Source organism: Hypomesus transpacificus, chromosome 7, assembly GCF_021917145.1.
Source record: "Hypomesus transpacificus isolate Combined female chromosome 7, fHypTra1, whole genome shotgun sequence".
In the NCBI taxonomy this organism is placed as follows: domain Eukaryota; kingdom Metazoa; phylum Chordata; class Actinopteri; order Osmeriformes; family Osmeridae; genus Hypomesus; species Hypomesus transpacificus.
Genome location: NC_061066.1, coordinates 7,923,757 through 7,944,128, shown reverse-complemented (window position 1 = coordinate 7,944,128; position 20,372 = coordinate 7,923,757). Strand labels below are relative to the sequence as shown.

Below are 20,372 nucleotides of genomic sequence, written 5' to 3'. Positions count from 1 at the left end.
CATCGCTCGAATAGAAATCACCAGGTCACTAACACTGTACTTTTTTCGTGTTTTCTGTTTGTGAAGAGTGTGTCATTAGTCACCAGCATCAGCCCACATTCATTTCATCGCACTATGAACACTGCAACCCAGCTATTACACACCTGTGCTTTCATAGTTACTGTAAGTACTTTTCATATCAAACAGCGATATAATGCATCCAGTAATATGCCTGGTTAAAGTTCGAAGCAGCCTTCTCCCTCGGCCCCCATGCAGCACCAGGTCGACGTGGACAAGTCTGCCCCGTTTATTTTGAGGAGGTCTCTTCTCATCTCATTGAAGCCTAGTGGGCCGTGGAGATGGCTACCCAGGGCTGGCTCTCTACTCCACGGCCAGGCAACCTGACCCACTAGTGTGCCAAGGCACGGCCTCGGAACCGCAAAGCCCACAGTCGAATGACCCTCCCAGTACACACACACAACACACACATCCCATAACAGTGGTAACCATGGGCTACAGAGGTCGAAAACTAGCAAACGCCACAGAAAAAGACCCACAGAGTTTAGCCTGAGGCACCAGGGCACTGGAGATTCTAGTGTATGGTCAGTGTACCTGTAATTGGAGGGTAAGATAATGTTCGGTAGATCCTTGTGGCCTGGCCTTACAAGTTTTGTGTATCTGCAGCTAATGTTATCTGGCTAACCACACACTTTTAACTCTGTCCCCTTTCACTAATACCTGTCATTGGGCAGCGGGCAACAGAGGGGGCTTGGATTTCCACCACGTAGCAGTTAAGCTTTGCTGTAAGCAAAGCTCCCTGTGCTGGTGTAGCGTTACACTTTGGAACTGGCGTCTGCTTTCCCTCCTCGACTACAAAGGTGGACTTTTTTTTAAAAACACATAGCAGTTGGTGTGTAATTCAAACCCGCCGTGAGATAACTCGCAACCCCCTTTTCTCTTCTTTGTAATCAATAGTTGTCGCGTATCGCGTTTCAGCGACCCTGGCTCTTTCCTCTCCATCCAAATGACCGCTTCAGAACAGAGCCCTGATTTTGCCTGTGCTCGCCGGAGCCTCACATTACCCGGCGTGTCTTGGGTCAGGTCTCTGACAGAGTGGGCCTACAGGGAAGAGAGACATATGCTTTAGGAGTCAGATGGCTGAGCGGTTAGGGAACCGGGTAGTAATCTGAAAGTTGCCAGATTGATTCCCGGCTGTGCAAAAGGATGTTGTGTCCTTGGGCAAGGCACTTCACCCTACTTGCCCCGTGGAGAATGTCCCTGTACTTACTGTAAGTCGCTCTGGATAAGAGCGTCTGCTAAATGACTAAAGGTAATGTAAATGTAAGTGCTTTGAACAGGCACACTGGTCTCCTTACTGAAAAATATTTGTGGATATTCTTTTTAAAGTAAAAAACAAACAAACGAGAACATCTTTCGTGTTGTGTGTGAAAACACAGTTTCGAAAAAAAATGTTACAGAAAGAAATCCAGTCCAGAACAGATCCCTGATTTTCATCATGCTGAGCCTCTCATTTCTCAGTTTTTTTCAGTTTCGGAAGGTTGAAAAAATATATCTGGGAAAAAAGGTTTTGACAAAAAAAAAAATATATATATACTTTTTTGTGTCTTTGTGTGGGGGAAAAAAGTTTCAAAACATTTTTACACAAGTGTGTCTCGGTGTAAAACAGTTGGCGGTATTCCATAATTTTGCTTATCAGTAACATTTTAACAGGAGAGCTGTACATGGGCGTCTGTTTGAGTCGAACTGTCAGAAAACGTGCTTCATACAGCTGCTACCATATAACTCATTCTAGACATCCAGACTCTGTTCCGCATTTCAAGAAGCCTTCCCAGGAAGATAGCAGATAAAAAGTGAATTATGATCGTTCCACAGAGCCTCCATTTGACTGTGAGACCTAATTCACTGAGGCAATTAGTGATATAGTTATGCATCTTATTTGAACCCTTGGTTATGTCTATCGGTCAAATACTCACTGTAACAAAGTTATTTTAACCCACAACACCCTGTAAATACAACCCAAGAAAAACTCTGTAACTTGCTTCACAAAACACAAACTACTTAAAAACTGTAGCACCTTTTTGAACTTTTTGTCTGTCAAAACCTTTTTGTACCAGCATACTTAATGTGTTAATTAATTAGGGGAGAAACAGTGTGACCGAACCCTAAATTTACTAAACATGGTACCCATTCACCTGGTTTTATGCATCATTTACTGACCCTGTCCTTCCCTGGTCGTAAAATATACAGAAATATGCAAACTCTTTCTGGGTCAGGAGAGAGACAGTTATTGAATCCCTAGTGCGAGGAGTGAATTTTTTGACTCTGTGCCTAGTTGTTGCTCTTGTTGGTTAGTGGTAACTGATTTAAACTGTTGTATTCGCTGCAAAATATTCTATTTTAGTTCATCTTATTTTTACTGTTGCTTGCTTTTTCTACAGGGACACTTGCACTTAGAGATTCATGTTGTTTAATTGTAACTTGCTTAACTACATGCTCTTATGGTTCTTCCCTTTGGCACTTATTTTCTTAGCTGTAACCGGGCAGGTTACAGCTGGGGTTTGGAAAAACTTTGGTTTATCTTGATTTAGCTGCTTTTTCACCATGACTCGTTCTATACTCATGATTCAGAAAATAGGCCAAATAACAGCGATTCATATGTATCTCAATGGATGCTCCAATTATTAGCATCCAAGTCAGCTGTTATTTCCTGGACGTTCCGGAGTATTCTCGGTCTTTAATCCATCCTCAGGGAAGGGTCTTGGTCTATTTCCTGTTTCCTTCTAAAGCCACGAAAAGGCTCCACAGATGACAGCGTGCGCAAGTCGATACAGATGTGCATGAAGGTCCTGAAGCCTGTTAGCTGAGCTTGCTGTGAGATTCCCTCATTACTACACGATGGACGGCTAGTTTGGGGATTGATGACAGTGGTTGTTTTCTGAAGAGAGGGGATGAGGGTGTCATAGGCAGTATGGAGAGGTCAGTGTACTCAGACTAAATACAAGGGACGGGCCATTGTGATATATTCGTTTGTTGAAAGCCGGATTTGTGTGCATTGTTGCATCGCTCTCGACACGCTATGGAGGTTTTAATTTCCTCCCACAAAATGGCATCTATTCGTGAGAACTGTACGCGTACTCATCCGACACTAATGAATAGGACTGGATATATGTTTATTGAGTTGCTTTGATGGTGGAAACTGGCTCAGTATAATGGTTACGTCTTCCCTGAGAAAGAGAGCTCATCTCTCATCCTATGAAAACATTGTGACCAGGGGCCAAATCCCCAGAGGAAGGAGCCACATCCCCCACAATGCAATGCTCAAGGAAGGATCATTTATCCCCGCCCAATATAATTGTCAAGTTTATGTTGGTAGGTATACAATTGAATTTCAATGAGCCCGATGTGACTGTTCATGTTAATCCTATTCTTTCTTGTATTTGGTCCACTGGCAAAAATCCATTCCACTTGTGTTGCCATCATCATCATCATCATCGTCATCATCTGCCGCTTGTCCGGGGATCGGGTCGCGGGGGCAGCGACCTAAGCAGGGAGGCCCAGACTTCCCTCCCCCCGGCCACTTCCGCCAGCTCTTCCTGGGGGACCCCAAGGCGTTCCCAGGCCAGCTGAGAGACATAGTCCCTCCAGCGTGTCCTGGGTCTTCCCCGGGGCCTCTTCCCAGTGGGACGTGCCCGGAACACCTCACCAGGGAGGCGTCCAGGAGGCATCCTAATCAGATGCCCGAGCCACCTCAGCTGGCTCCTCTCGACGCGGAGGAGCAGCGGTTCTACTCTGAGCCCCTCCTGGATGACCGAGCTTCTCACCCTATCTCTAAGGGAGAGCCCGGACACCCTACGGAGAAAGCTCATTTCGGCCGCTTGTATTCGCGATCTCGTTCTTTCGGTCACTACCCATAGTTCGTGACCATAGGTGAGGGTAGGAACGTAGATCGACTGGTAAATAGAGAGCTTCGCCTTTCGACTCAGCTCCTTCTTCACCACGACGGACCGATGCAGAGCCCGCATCACTGCGGACGCCGCACCGATCCGCCTGTCGACCTCGCGCTCCATTCTTCCCTCACTCGTGAACAAGACCCCGAGATACTTGAACTCCTCCGCTTGGTTCAGGATCTCCTCCCCGACCCGGAGATGGCACTCCACCCTTTTCCGGTCGATTACCATGGCCTCAGATTTGGAGGTGCTGATTCGCATCCCAGCCGCTTCACATTCGGTTGCGAACCGCTCCAGTGAGAGCTGAAGGTCACGGCCCGATGAAGCCAACAGGACCACATCATCCGCAAAAAGCAGCGACCCGATCCTGAGGTCACCAAACCGGACCCCCTCAACACCCTGGCTGCGCCTAGAAATTCTGTCCATATAGGTAATGAACAGAATCGGTGACATAGGGCAGCCCTGGCGGAGTCCAACCCTCACCGGGAACAAGTTCGACTTACTACCGGCAATGCGGACCAAACTCTGGCACCGGTCGTACAGGGACCGGACAGCCCCGATCAGGAAATCCGGTACCCCGTACTCTCGGAGCACCCCCCACATGAGCCCCCGAGGGACACGGTCGAACGCCTTTTCCAAATCCACAAAACATGTGTAGACTGGTTGGGCGAACTCCCATGTACCCTCCAGGACTCCGCGGAGGGTATAAAGCTGGTCCACTGTTCCACGGCCAGGACGAAAACCACATTGCTCCTCCTGAATCCGAGGTTCGACAATCCGACGGACCCTCCTCTCCAGGACCCCTGAATAGACTTTCCCAGGGAGGCTGAGGAGTGTGATCCCCCTAAAGTTGGAGCACACCCTCCGGTCCCCCTTTTTAAAGAGGGGAACCACCACCCCGGTCTGCCAGTCCAGAGGCACTGTCCCCGATGTCCACGCGATGTTGCAGAGTCGTGTCAACCAAGACAGCCCTACAACATCCAGAGCCTTAAGGAACTCCGGGCGGACCTCATCCACCCCAGGGGCCCTGCCACCGCGGAGCTTTTCAACCACCTCGGCGACCTCAGCCCCAGAGATAGAAGGGCCCCCCCCGATGTCCCCAGACTCTGCCTCCACGTCGGAAAGCGTGTTGGTGGAATTAAGGAGGTCTTCGAAGTATTCCTTCCACCGATCCAGGACGTCCCCCGTCGAGGTCAGCAGCGCACCATCCCCACCGTATACAGTGTTGACAGAGCACTGCTTCCCCCTCCTGAGCCGCCGGATGGTGGTCCAGAACCTTTTTGAAGCCGTTCGGAAGTCATTCTCCATGGCCTCGCCGAACTCCTCCCATGCCCGGGTTTTTGCCTCCGCGACCGCCAAAGCCGCGTTCCGCTTGGCCTGCCGGTACACATCAGCTGCCTCTGGAGTCCTACCAGCCAATAAAGTCCGATAGGCCTCCTTCTTCAGCTTGACGGCATCCCTCACCTCCGGAGTCCACCACCGGGTCCGAGGGTTACCGCCGCGACATGCACCGACCGCCCTGCGGCCGCAGCTCCGGTCAGCCGCTTCAACAATGGAGGCCCGGAACATGGCCCATTCGGACTCAATGTCCCCGGCCCCCCCCGAGACATGATCGAAGCTCTCCCGGAGGTGGGAGTTGAAGCTCCTTCTGACAGAGGGTTCCGCCAGACGTTCCCAGCAGACCCTCACATTACGTTTGGGCCTGCCAGGCCTGACCGGCGTCCTCCCCCACCATCGAAGCCAACTCGCCACCAGGTGGTGATCAGTTGACAGCTCCGCCCCTCTCCTCACCCGAGTGTCCAAGACATGCGGCCCCAAGTCCGATGACACGACTACAAAGTCGATCATCGAACTGAGACCTCGGGTGTCCTGGTGCCAGGTGCACATATGGACACCCTTATGCTTGAACATGGTGTTCGTTATGGACAAACCGTGTCTAGCACAGAAGTCCAACAACAAAACACCACTCGGGTTCAGATCGGGGGGGCCGTTCCTCCCAATCACGCCCCTCCAGGTCTCACTGTCATTGCCCACATGAGCATTGAAGTCCCCCAGGAGGACGAGGGAATCCCCAGGAGGAGCGCTTTCCAGCACCCCCCCCAGAGACTCCAAAAAGGGTGGGTACTCTGAGCTGCCGTTTGGTGCATAAGCACAAACGACAGTGAGGACCCGTCCCCCCACCCGAAGGCGGAGGGAGGCTACCCTCTCGTCCACCGGGGCGAACCCCAATGTACAGGCGCCGAACCGAGGGGAAACCAGTATTCCCACCCCAGCTCGACGCCTCTCACCAAGGGCAACTCCAGAGTGGAAGAGAGTCCAGCCCCTCTCAAGGAGACTGGTTCCGGAGCCCACGCTGTGCGTCGAGGCGAGGCCGACTATATCTAGCCGGAAACTCTCTACCTCGCGCACCAGCTCAGGCTCCTTTCCCGCCAGCGAGGTGACGTTCCACGTCCCTAAAGCTAACTTTTGCAGCCGAGGATCGGACCGCCAAGGCCCCCGCCTTCGGCCGCCGCCCGTCTCACACTGCACCCGACCCCCATGACCCCTCCTGCGGATGGTGAGCCCACTGGAAGAGGGTCCCACGTTGTCTCTTCGGGCTGTGCCCGACCGGGCCCCATGGGAAAAGGCCCGGCCACCAGGCGCTCGCCATCGAGCCCCACCCCCGGGCCTGGCTCCAGGGGGGGGCCCCGGTGACCCGCTTCCGGGCAGGGGCAACTGAGAACCATTGTTGTATTTCTTCATGGTTGGTTTTTTGAGCCACGCTTTGTCTGGTCTTTCACCTGGAACCTGTTTGCCTTGGGTGACCCTACCAGGGGCATGAAGCCCCCGACAACATAGCTTCCAGGATCACTAGGACACGCAAACCCCTCCACCGCGGTAAGGTGGTGACTCAAGGAGGGGCTTCAGCACCTGGTATTCCCAGGCGGTCTCCCATCCAAGTACTAACCAGGCCCGACCCTGCTTAGCTTCCGAGATCGGACGAGATCGGGCGTTGCCAGGCTGGTTTGGCCGTTCAAATGCACTTGTGTTGCATAAAAAACTAATCTCTTATTATCCATGTCATGCTTTTACTAAATCCATCCCCCTCCCAATATGTGACTTACAATTGTGACTCATCAAATGAACTACGGCCAGGGATGTTTTTAATCTGTATTTTCTCATTTCGATGTAGAAGAACTATTACTTCAGGCACTACTCAATACCTCACTGACTTATCCAGCCAAATCCCTTCCTTTTGCTAATGTAGTGATGCACTGAATGCTAACCCTGATGGGAACTTTAATCTTGCACCAGGTACTGTACCAGGGACTGGTAAAATTAGGTGTTAAGGGGTATCTATAAACACAAAGAGGTTTCCATGACAGCTACCCAGTGGATCTCAACTTTGATTGATGAGATGAATCCACATTTGATAATAGGGTTACTTTCCCCTCAGTCACAGATAAACTTTCCACCTTATTTAAATGTATTTCCCGGGGTTATAGGACATCGACCCTACAATAGATGTCATTTATATTCTCGTTTTCGTATTCATGAACGGGTGGCGCTGGAAAGACAGTTGTTGTGATGGGATATGAAGACATTAGTCATTGCTCGAAAACAGGATAGAACTTGCGCGGACGATTAATCTCTTTCGTGTTCTCCCATCTCTTTTCCATTATATTTGTCTGTAAAGCTGTATTGTGTGTCAGAAAAATACACATTTATTTTGTATATAGACCCTGATGGTTTGTATTCAGGACATTGTGCAAGGTTGTTCTTTGATAAGAAAATGCACAGCGGGTACTGCACTGCACTGTACCTTTAGCTGTGTGGACCCTTGCCCCCTGCCTAAAGAAAGCTCAAGCTCCGGGTTTCTCGTTTCAGTTGAATGTTATTTCTTCCTGGACGTCTTTTTGGTGCTCCGTATGAAAAATGAAAAACTATCAAATAAAAGTAAAAACGCTCTCCCTGAGCAGATTGATATCCCCCAGCCTTTGACTATGAAGAACCTGTATTTGTTTCTACCGAAGCACTCAACCAGTTGGGTTTGGCACAGGACAAACATCCTTTTCACTTAACCTGCAGTAGACGTGCTCCAGGGAAGTTCACTTATCACTGTCGTAAGGCACCCAGTTCATCCTTTACCTCTGAGGCGAACCAAGACAGTTTAATCTACAGTACACGCCGCTTCTCGTTTTTTTCCCCCTGCGGTGAGTAGCATCGACCGACCGTGTTATCTGTGCTGAAGATAACATCCATGTGCTCCCCTCCTCAACCACCACCCTATTAAGAAACAGGAAGGACCTTCAGGCTTTTGCCGAGGATGGAAATGACCTGGTTTACGCTTTCTCTCTCCCTAGTGGCTTGTTGATTGTGTGGAAGGTTCACGGTGTGTCTGCTCAATACTATTGACTGAGTAGTTCGTCCTCCTCCCTTCTGTGGTGCTGAGAAAAAGAGAACACGCAGCGCTTCGATCACTGTTAGTCTTTGTGTTGGGAACCAAAGGAGGACATGTCCGTTGTGATCAAAGCCTTCCCAATCCCAAAGAGCTGAACGCACAGTGACATCTATACGACGATGACGTGACGTCTTGGTGTCACCTTTATCCGTATTGGAGTTTCATTGCAGTATATGATGCGTTTTATGGTTTTGTAATGCAGTTTCCCTCAAGCATTTAAAGCAGGACTGTATTTCAGTACCCCCGTTGTTAGTTTGACAAACTTGGAGAACTTTAAACCCCCTGTGGGGAAAGTGCATTTGAAATACTACCGTTACACTGAATAGCCTACTGATGACAATTCATTTTGCCTAAATTATTCATACTTTCATCTTTTGGTTTGATTTCCATTGCTGATGTGGAACCATATGTTGTTTCTATAGACTGCGTGATACTCTGGGCTTTGTAGAATCCTGTTTTGGTACCCTTCATGAACAAACTTCACTGTTGTTAATACTGGAATGTGGCAACTGGTCATGCCCTACAAGAGAGCCCATACAGAATTTGACACAGCTCTTTATGGTCAATTAGCTTAGCATACTTGAGAGTTCAGCAAGTTATCAACTATCCCCCAGCTCTGACTCAACTGCCAATGGTTAAGATCCAACTGTAACACAGTGCAGGATTGCAGCCTTTTTTGTAGATCAGCGCAACTCTGAGTCACTCAATCTAAAAATACATCTACGTCCTTGAATAGCTGCATTTTTAATTTGATTGCAGATTAGCCCTCCGTCGAGTCAGAACAAAACCGAGCTCTCTTTCAACAGAAACAAAACGTTTCTTTGTTCTCCAGATGCTCCCTCTGGCAAAGGCACAACTCCACAGTCATCATCTGAGGATTTGATTTGTCATCAGCAATTATAGGTTTTCCCCAATCACTATGCTCAAATAAAGGCATTCCGGAATTATCTCGGGAACTGCAAAGGGTGCCCAAAACTTCTACAACCACATCAGTCACTAAAGTGCAGTTAAACTTTGAAACATTACAAACCTCTCTTTGTCCCTTAGCTCAGAAACAAGTGTATCACATGCTGTAAACGTGCCTCAGAGTGTGTGAGTTTATAGTGGAACAAATGGAAGAAGAGTGTAGTATTATGGGCTGGCTAATTCGAACCATGGTCTAATGTGATATACTGCCGGCCGTTCGAGTGTTGCCGAGAGACAAACGGGGCCTAGGTTTCCTTGGCAGGAGGCCTTCAACCCAGCTGCTCTCAGCCACAGGCTCCACAGCGCTGGTTCTGCTGAACCCAGTGGCTCTTCTGCGACGCAGAGAGGGGGAATGAGAGGGAAAAATATAGTTGTCATGGAAGCATTTTAGAAAATTATGAATTGGATCAGGCTGTAATGTCCCCTCTGCCTTCCTGCCCGCCAGCTCTCTGCTTGCTTTTTGCGATGTGGCTGGGGAATGGGAATATTCTGGGCTGGTTTTTGAGGGGTTTGTGAGGGGGTGGGTGATATGCGTGTGTGAGGGGGTGGGTGAGGTGGTGTGTGTGAGGAGGTGGGTTATGTATGTGTGTGTGTGTGTGTGAGGGTGTGTGTGTGTGTGAGGTGTGTGTGTGTGTTTTGCTTTGTATACGGTAACTTGATGTGTGTGACCGTTGGGGTGTGTGAGCAGGTTTTGTGTGAACGTTTTAAGACGACTGGACTAAAACAAAAACTGCAATTTCAAGCAATTCATCTCAAGCCATTCCTCCTGGATGGATGCAGCCCCAGGTATCACAGCTGGCTGCAATATCACAAACACTCCACCGGTCAGATTCAAGTGGGAATTTCCATAATTCATAATAAAAGGTGCTAGTTTCATAAGTCTGCGTGCCTTTTCCTCCAGCTCCTTAAAAAGTGTGGGATGTGTGGACAGACAGAGAGAGAGAAAGAGAGAGAGGGAGAGAGAGAGGAGGGGTGAGAGACATAGAGTGAGGGGAGGGGTAAGAGACAGAGAGAGAGGGGAGGGGTGAGAGACAGAGAGGGGAGGGGTGAGAGACAGAGAGAGGGGAGGGGTGAGAGACATAGAGAAAGGGGAGGGGTGAGAGACAGAGAGAGAGGGGAGGGGTGAGAGACATAGAGAGGGGAGGGGTGAGAGACATAGAGAGAGGGGAGGGGTGAGAGACAGAGAGAGAGGGGAGGGGTGAGAGACATAGAGAGGGGAGGGGTGAAAGACAGAGAGAGAGAGGGATGATTGATGCCTGTGGAGAAAAGGGGCAAAGTGTTGATGGTTGCTTTGACATGACGCATTAATATCAACAATAACTGCTAAAGAATAGTGACACAGTACTAGTCACACGTTACGTGATTGATAATGGTGGTGCTGATCGCCTTCGTCTGGAGCAGTTTTGTAAAGTTACAGTAACCAAAGGGCAGCTGAAAAGTTACAGTAACCGAAGGGCAGTTTTAAAGAAATAAAGGTTTGTTTCCCTTTTAAAAGTGACAGTAGCTTCACTGTGTCTGCTTTCATAAGCAGGGCGAGCTGTGAGGCATCCCTACAGTGAAGAATATCTTTATCCCCTGAAGAAAACACTGATTTATGCCCTGTTCCATGGAGGTGGATAACTGCAGAGTCAGTTTTTAATTAAGGCTCTCGTTTTATCAAGGAGGACTCACAACCACGGAGGGAGCAGTTTTGATTAGCCGTCCAGACACACAGATTGTCATTTTTGTCCAGACACTCCAAGAAGCTTGAAACACTTTAGATCTCAACCCCATTGATTTGTGGGTTTTGACTTTGTGTAACAGTGTGCATGACCGGGGTGGAATCGTAGCTGAGTTGCACGGGTGGGTGGGATAAATGGTGCGAAAGTTGGCATGAAACAGGCTTCCCTCGATGGGTGGCCGTTGAAATCCACTTTGGCACTTTTAATTTGGCACAATTTACTAAAAGCCCCATATAAAACTCACAGCATCCAAGGTTCTTATATGGGTCATTAGGATAGGGTTTTTTCACGATGAATTCAGTGCAGTATGGGTCTACTTTCACACGTAATCCCATATTTATTGGGCGAACATTCCTCCTAAGTAAATCCACGTACATTTCATATTAAGGGAACTCTTAGAGGAAAAGGGGAAAACACTTAGCCGTCTTGCTTGTCCAGATGTTAAAGACACCATTCCTGTTATTATCAGTCACTGGTGGTCTTTAGCGTGTAGGGCTGTAGAGGGGGAGTGAGAGGGGCGAGCCAGCTTCAAAACACTAACTAGGTTCTCTCAGTGTGCCATTGCAGTGTGCTTGGGCAAGGTTGACACATGGATCTATGGGGCCATTGGTTCATGTTAAGCACACTTCAGAATGCTGGAAGGTTCATCCTCGTTTTGCTGGAGATACAGTAACATTTATATACTGCTCTTATTGTCATTTAAAGGAGGAGGCTGATGGGAGTCGTAAATAACTTGTCCTACATTGTTTGTCTGACGGGTCTTTAGTTAGTCAAATGTAATCAATTCAACTCTTTGTGAGGCATAAAGGTTAACTCCTCCTAGTATTTTAGCACTCATCTCATCAGCTTTTCCTTTTTTTGGTCTTTTTTATTTATTTTTTTACCTCGGACACTGAGGCATTACTTTTATTAGCCATTGATTTCCCATAGCCTCTCCTTTACGCTGCTAAGGGCTAGTCAGAACCTTTTATCGACATCATCACTCAGTGAGCTGGGTTGCCCCCCGTCTCCGTGGCGACGGCCACCCCTCTGGTGTCCGATCCATCCGTCTGGCTAATGCACGTGATCAATCACTTTCTGGGATGAAGACAAAGACCGTGTAATCAATCTGCCGAAAAATAGATGATGTGCCCTCGCTCTCTGTGATAGTGTTCATCGGTCTATATATCTCTGTTTCATGTGTCAAGGGGTCTGTTTTGAGGTCTTGGAAATCGAAAAATTGGAAAAGGTCTGCCTTGACCCTACCCCGTTAGACTGTATAATGAGGTTTCCCCGTTCAGAGCTAGAAGCCACAAACTAAAGAGGCCCACTTCAAAAAACAGCATCTTAACGACCTTCTCAGTAGAGGGATAAAGAAGCACTTTTAGCAGTGTGGCGCACAGCGGAAGAAATCCTTGATTTCCCCATGTGCTCATGTCAATCACAACCAGTAGTTCTCCCACAACACCAGCCCCTAGCGCACAACACACACGCAGAATTACCCAAACGATCCCCGGAGAGCCAAAACTAGAACCCAGAGCGCTGCAGACTCCCAGACACGGACACTAGGCTGTCCCTGGCTGAGACAGAAGGCTGTCCCTGGCTGAGACACTAGGCTGTCCCAGACTGAGACACTAGGCTGTCCCTGACTGAGACACTAGGCTGTCCCTGACTGAGACACTAGGCTGTCCCTGGCTGAGACACTAGGCTGTCCCTGGCTGAGACACTAGGCTGTCCCTGACTGAGACACTAGGCTGTCCCTGGCTGAGACACTAGGCTGTCCCTGACTGAGACACTAGGCTGTCCCTGGCTGAGACACTAGGCTGTCCCTGACTGAGACACTAGGCTGTCCCTGGCTGAGACAATAGGCTGTCCCTAGCTGGGCTGTTCGCTGTAGCCCTGCCACTAATGACCCACAAGCTGCATGTGCACATGAAAGCAGCTTGCTCTGTGACAAAGGGAGACAGACTCTTCCTGGTGACCTGCTCCAGCAGTTCACCTCTTTTGAAGCTGACAACCACAGGAAGGGATCTGCTTCTCCTGATTGGCTGTTAGAAGGAGACCGAGTCCTAGAGCATGCAGCAAATCGGTCCTCATTAGCTGGCTGTGAGGAAGTGGGCGGGGAGGTGTAATTTTAATCAGGGCCGCATCGTCCAGTATGAACGCAGCCTGGTGCTGTAGTGAAAGAAGCTGGAGAGCAGTGAAGATGGAGGTTAATGGTGGGAAACGTTGTGTTCTTTTGATCCGATTCAAGTTATCGATTTCATGGTTTCAATGATGTCGACCTGCTTTGAAGTTGAGGGAAGTCACATCAAATCTTGAGATACAAGAAACGTTCAATAAAGTGATATGAAAGCTGAGTTCTGTATAACTTGTAGCTATCTCACCAACAGACAATCCCTATCAAGTCCCGATCACTAATGATGTCAAATTCAGTGTTTGTCTCTCTCGGGGGCATGTTAGTTGATGATCAACTGATTGAGTCACCTCTGGTCACCGCTGCCTTTGTTTCAAAATCAAATCAATACCGAGACCTTGCTCGGAAATACCCTGGTAGCTGTAGCATTTTCCTGTTGACTCTGGATGTGTATATTTAGCCTGATGGGAAAGCTACCTAAAAAGCTACAACGCTAGACAAACTGTAACTGAGATACCTTGATAAACACAAAAATGTCACCTTGATAATTACTTACAGTGTGAATTTCAACGACACCCATGGCGACTTACTTGAAAACAAATTACCGTGAAGAAAATGACACTTGGCAGTGCACACACAATATGGATCCTACAGCTATAGTTGCCTTTTAATCACCTGAGCTTGCATTTAAGTGCAGCGTAATTCTCTATCCTCAACAGTAAAGGGAACTTAATTGGCTCGGCAATCGTTTTGCCATGCCTGGTTCGGCAGGTTTAGGTCCTGGGGGAGCAGTTAGATGGATATTTTGAGTCAATAAAGAAACCGCAAACTCTGTGGGAACGCGCTGTTCAAACAATATACCAATACGGTAGTCTTTCGTGTGTAATGTTATTGAATCGCTACCAGCTAGATTAGCTGGGCTGTCCACCTAAAGCACCATTTACATTCCTCCTGCTCTGTTTTCAGATAACTTCCGCTCTGCGCTATCTTTTGATTACGACACGAGAGCGGTTTATCATTTCACATTCCTTTTTTACTGAAAAAGCAAACAAACGCGTTTGAGCTGCGCAAAAACACGCCAATTAATTTCTTATTTCACACAAACCAGGAAGAGTGAAGGGTCGGGCTAAACTAAACATTCATTTGTGTGTGTGTGTGTGAGTGTGTGTGCGTATGAATGTGTGTACACATGTGTGTGTGCGGTTGGCTGCTCTGCAGCTTGGGTCCTGCAGCAGTGTAGCCTATTATGAATACTGTCAAGTGTGTTTATGGATTTTCCTCAACCCATATTTGTGCCAGCTTGGCGTAGACTGTGGGAAAAGCGTTGAGCCACTTCTGACGAGGGTATTGTTGGGCCTCCAGTCTGGTAGACGTGTGATGTTTCGACACACCCACAGTGGCTGGTTCCTGACTTGATGACCTTAAGATACGCTCGACTCACCACAGAGAGAAGGTATGGTTGAGGAGGTCATATGGAGACCATGTATGTTCCGTACGCTGAATCTGCCAAGACGTTGTGCTGCTGTGGAAGTGTTGATGTCACAAAAAGACCTTTGCGAAGAACGTTAGGTATAATTCTGTAGTATAAATACTACACTTCTAGGTATCCCAGACAGTGTATGTTTGCTGGTTGGCCCCTCTGCTGGTTGTAAAGACCCGGTCACACATCTGAGTGGTCAGCCAAGTGACTAACAGGGGGGGGGGGGGGGGGGGGGGGCACCATTAATCAGAGGCAACCCTCTCTCTCTCTCTCTCTCCAATATGCATGTTTGTATGTGTGTTTAAGCTTGTATGTGCGTGTCTCCACATCCAGCTCAAACGCGGAGGATTAGCCTGATTATGGAGTGAGGGACTTCCTCGCCTTCCTCTCCTCCGGCCAGATTGAGCCAATCACAGATTAGAGCTTTTCCAGATGATCCTCTGTCTCACAGGGTCAGGTGCCTCGTGCCGTGACAACAGCCTCCTTATTCCCTGTAGCCCTGCCTGCCAGAGAGAGAGACAGAGAGACACTGAGAGAGACACTGAGAGAGACACAGAGAGACACAGAGAGACACAGAGAGAGAGAGAGAGAGAGAGAGAGAGAGAGAGAGAGAGACACAGAGAGAGAGAGAGAGAGAGAGACACAGAGAGAGAGAGAGAGAGAGAGAGAGAGAGAGAGACACAGAGAGAGAGAGAGAGAGAGAGAGAGAGAGAGAGAGAGAGAGAGAGAGAGAGATTACCTGAACCCTGTCACTCTCTTGGCTACTTTTCAGCCTGTTTCCACCAACGTCTGCTTTGCCAATTACTGTGCAGCTGGGATCCAAGACACCGTGTTTGGAATACATATCGCCTCGTTTTCAATGAGTGCATGATTTTCCTCCATGGCAGTCTCATCCATATTGCACAGACACATGCTCGTAAACACACACACACACACACACACACACGCTCTCTCCTCCCCTTCCACCCTGTCCCAAGCACCAGAGAACCTTAATCAGCTTAACCCTTGACCCTGCCCCCCTTCACCATGTATGTGAAACACTGGGGGGTCTATGATCACTTTCTAATCCTGTTAGCATAGGATTAGCACAGAGGTGATCAGGCACATGCTAGCGGAACGCTGGAAACCACCGTGTCACCTGAGTGTGTGCACCCCCACAGCTAAACAAAGAGGAAATCAGTAGGTTTGGTTTTGGTGGTGACAGATGTTTCTGCTAGAGGTGGAGGTGTATGTTTAGCTTTATTACTCTACTCTTTATTACTATACTACTGGAAGTAGCATAGCCTGTAAATATACACACAGTATGTGAAGCTGTAAGTCCCTATCCAAACTTGTACACATAACCTGCAGGAACACTATGCAGCACTGCTTGGTGATGGTTCACATAATCATCAACATTTTATCTGGCATGTGATAAGGCAGGATTCAGTCTCAAATGAATACAGCCTTTTATTTCTGTGACGCCTTTAGCCAACACAAAGCCTTGGGTAGTGTTCTATAGGTCTGGGATGAGATTAGTGTCCAGGTTGGGTCTGCTGCCGCTCTGTCAGGGTGTTTCATTACCTTGTCGAGTGCTCAATAAGGGAACAGAGATGGAATAGACTTCTCCAGGCAGTGGCATAACAGGTAGGATATCAGAGCCTGGGAGGGAGGGGAGGGGAGGGGAGGGGAGGGGAGGGGAGGGGAGGGAGAGAGGGAATTCAAATGCATGCAATTACCACACACACAAAAACAACCTATGGTCTCATCCAGTTTACATGTTCCTGTTTTATGTTCCTCCCTGAAAAAAATGTGAGGGTATTAATCAGCATCTCATTGCAGAACACAGCCCTCGACTCCTCTATAAATATTTGAGACTCCAGCCAGGCTGCATGTCGACAGCATGTGTACGTGCCTGCACACTCAACGCTGATAAACAGCCGTTGTGTAAACCAGTGTCACTTGTATCATCAACACGGGCTGAGTTATTCCTACCCAGGACACAGCTCCACACTGCAAATACTGCTAGGGTGGATTAGCTGGAGCATGGACTGAACACAGGATGGACAATGCTGTCTGCTTACATTCTCAGCCTTGGCTCGTTCGTTCCTTATTTAGTTTGGTCCTCTGATGAGTGTCTTTTCCAGCTGCCTTTCCTTTATCTTTCATGTCCCTCTCTCTCTCTTTTCACTCCCTCTTTCCCCATCCCTCCTTCCCTACATTTTCATTTACTCATTTAGCAGACGCTCTTATCCAGAGCGACTTACAGTAATACAGGGATATTCTCCCCGAGGCAAGTAGGGTGAAGGGCCTTGCCCAAGGATGCAACGTCAAATACCCGGCATGGAATCAAACCGGCAACCTTCTGATTAATAGCCCGACACCCTAACCGCTCATCCATCTGACCCTCCCTCCCTCCCAGCCAGCCATAGATGTGCAGTAGACAACATTTTTTATTGCCTGTTTGAATATTGAGAACTTTTCACTTTAAACGTCCCTTGAGTATAATTAATGGTCATGTGATATTTACTAAACGGGTCATGCCAGTATTGAACGCCTGACTGGTCTGCCTCTCCAGTAAAACCACATCAGTACTGTCCCTCCTTCCACATATTCATCTGAGGTCAGCTTCTGCAGCTCTGCAGTTCTGCAGCTCTGCGTCTGCAGCCGACAGCTATGTCGTGCCCTGAGGGAGAGTTCCTCACTTCCCAGGATTGTTTTGCTGAATGGGTCAAAACAAGTGTTGGTTTCTCAGGCTGCGCAGCGCTGAGAGACGGGAGGCCGGCTGGAGCCCAGGCGCCTTCTTGTTACTCTGTTCCTCCGCGTGTGAGGACTCCACAGGAAGCATGACATCACTCTGTTTACCTCCTCTCACTTCCTCCTGGACAGCGCTGCCTTTCCCCCCGGACTCTTGTCACGAGGGCCAGGAATGAGGAAATCAAACACAAATGTACTTTTTGCAAAGAAAATACAAAAGTATAACGCAAGTCTATATACAGTGCCCTCCAAAAGTATTGGAACAGTGAGGCGAATTCCTTTATTTTTGCTGTAGACTGAAAACATTTGGGCTTGACATCAAATAATGAACGTGAGACCAGAGATCAACGTTTCAGCTTTTATTTCCAGGTATTTACATCAGGATCTGATGCACAACTAAGAAAATATCACATTTTGTTTGAATCCACCCATTTGTCATGTGAGCAAAAGTATTGGAACAGATATACTTAAAACATATTTAAGTGAATAAGACTTAATATTTAGTTGCAAATCCTTTGCTTTCAATAACTGCAGCAAGTCTGTGACCCATTGACGTCACCAAACTTTTGCATTCTTCCTTTTTGATGCTTTCCCAGGCTTTCACTGCAGCCTCTTTCAGTTGTTGTTTGTTTTGTGGGGTTCCTCCCTTCAGTCTCCTCTTAAGCAGGTAAAATGCATGCTCTATAGGGTTTAAGTCTGGAGATTGACTTGGCCAGTCTAATACCTTCCATTTCTTGCCCCTGATGAACTCCTTTGTTGTTTTGGCAGTGTGTTTTGGGTCGTTATCTTGCTGCATGATGAAGGCTCTGCCAATCAGTTTGGTTGCATCTTTCCTTAAATTGGCAGACAAAATGTTTCTGTAGACTTCCGAGTTCATTTTGCTGCTGCCATCATGTGTTACATCCTCAATGAAGATTAATGAGCCCGTCCTAGAAGAAGCCATGCAAGCCCAAGCCATGACATTACCTCCACCGTGTTTCACAGATGAGCTTGTGTGTTTGGGATCATGAGCAGTTCCTTTCTTTCTCCAAACTTTAGCCTTTCCATCACTTTGGTAAAAGTTAATCTTTGTCTCATCAGTCCATAAAACTTTGTCCCAGAATTTTTGAGGTTCATCTCTGTACTTTTTGGGAAATTCCAGCCTGGCCTTCCTATTCTTCTTGCTAATGAGTGGGTTTGCATCTTCTGGTGTAGCCCTTGTACTTTTGTTCATGAAGTCTTCTGCGAACAGTAGATAGTGATACCTTCACTCCTGCCATCTGGAGGTTGTTGCTGATCTCACTAACAGTTGTTTTAGGGTCTTTCTTTACAGCTCTCACAATGTTTCTGTCATCAACTGCTGATGTTTTCCTTGGTCTACCTGTTCGACGTCTGTTACTTAGTACACCAGTAGTTTTCTTCTTCTTCAGGACATTCCAAATGGTTGTACTGGCTATGGCCAATGTTTCTGCAATGGCTCTGATTGATTTTCCATCTTCTCTAAGACTCACAATTGCTTGTTTTTCACCCAAAGACAGCGCTCCGGTTTTCATGTTGTTTTCACCTCTGAATACAGTCTGCATAGACAAAACCTATCTTACCCAATCTGAACCTGAGTGTAGACATTCAGTGGTATTTATTGATTGAATAATGTATGTAATAGGACACACCTGGGCAACAAAACACACCTGTCAGTCATATGTTCCAATACTTTTGCTCACGTGACAAATGGGTGGGTTCGAACAAAAAGGTGATATTTTCTAATTTGTGCATCAGATCCTGATGTAAATACCTGGAAATAAAAGCTGAAACGTTGATCTCTGGTTTCACATTCATCGTTTGATGTCAAGCCCAAATGTTTTCAGTCTACAGCAAAAATAAAGGAATTGGCCTCACTGTTCCAATACTTTTGGAGGGCACTGTATATTGTACCTCCAGGGATGCACGATAAATGTTTTTGCTCTTTGAGAGTCTTGGAAGCCACGGAACCAAGACAGGACCACTCATCCATCTTGTTTGTTTTGGTGCTTTCTGTATCGTTTCCCCTCTACCTCTGGCAAAATAGTCCCATTCTTGCCGGTCTCCCCAGAGCTGCCCGGTCTCCCCAGAGCTGCCCGGTCTCCCCAGAGCTGCCCAGTCTCCCCAGAGCTTCCCCCTCTGTCCCCAGCTCCCTAAAGACCTAGAATGTCTCTCTCTCAATCCTCTCTGGTAATAAATAATTGAAATATTCAAATCAGACCCCTCTCTCTCTCTCTCTCTTTCATTCACACACTCCTCGGCCTTGCCTATTGCTGCCGGGGTACAGAAAGGAATGCATTAGCCATAATGGTTTGTGGTTGGGCTAGGTGTGTGTGTGTGTGTGTCTGTGTGTGTGTGTGACAGAGCTGCTGATGGCTTTATTGGGCTTGTCCCTGGAGTAGGGAGAGATAGAGTGGTCTCCCGTAGTGATTTCTCTTAGCGAGGGGGTCTTTTGTATTCTGTTGCCGTGTGCAGGGCAGCCGGGCGGAGGGACCGGCTCCCCCCTCAGAATGGGAAAGTACAGGAGGGGGGTGCTTTTCGATATTCCTTTTGAGATTTTATTCTCTCTGTGTTTCTCTCACTCTCTGCTTATCTGTTTCTCTCTCCGTCTCTCTCTCCCCGTCTCCCTCTCTGTCTCTCTCTCCCTGTCTGTCTCTTCCTGTCTCTCTCTCCCTCTCTGTCTCTCTCTCCCTGTCTGTCTCTTCCTGTCTCTCTCTCTCTCTCTCCCTCTCCCTGTCTCTCCCCCCGTCTCTCTCTCTCTGTGTATTTCCTATAATGACTGAAGGTAGCAGGAGTAGACACGGAGCTCTGCCCTTTCTATTACCCTGAAGTACGCTAGTTAGCTCTTGGAAAGAGAGGAAAAATAAGGCACGGACTATGAAATTACATTTGAAACTTGGAACCAATTCATCCTGGTTCTCTTCCAGTCCCGGCCCACCTAGCTACCTTTTGTGTCGGTCTATTCAGG

The 20,372-nt window shown here is 48.0% G+C and overlaps 1 protein-coding gene and 1 pseudogene across 2 annotated transcripts in view; one reads left to right on the top strand and one right to left on the bottom strand.

Moving 5' to 3' along the window:
* The window catches only part of tmtc2a (transmembrane O-mannosyltransferase targeting cadherins 2a), a 51,248-nt gene that overhangs the window by 5,483 nt on the left and 25,393 nt on the right, over window positions 1-20,372 (top strand). The window lies entirely within an intron of this gene.
* Window positions 6,846-6,964, bottom strand: LOC124469821 (annotated as a pseudogene).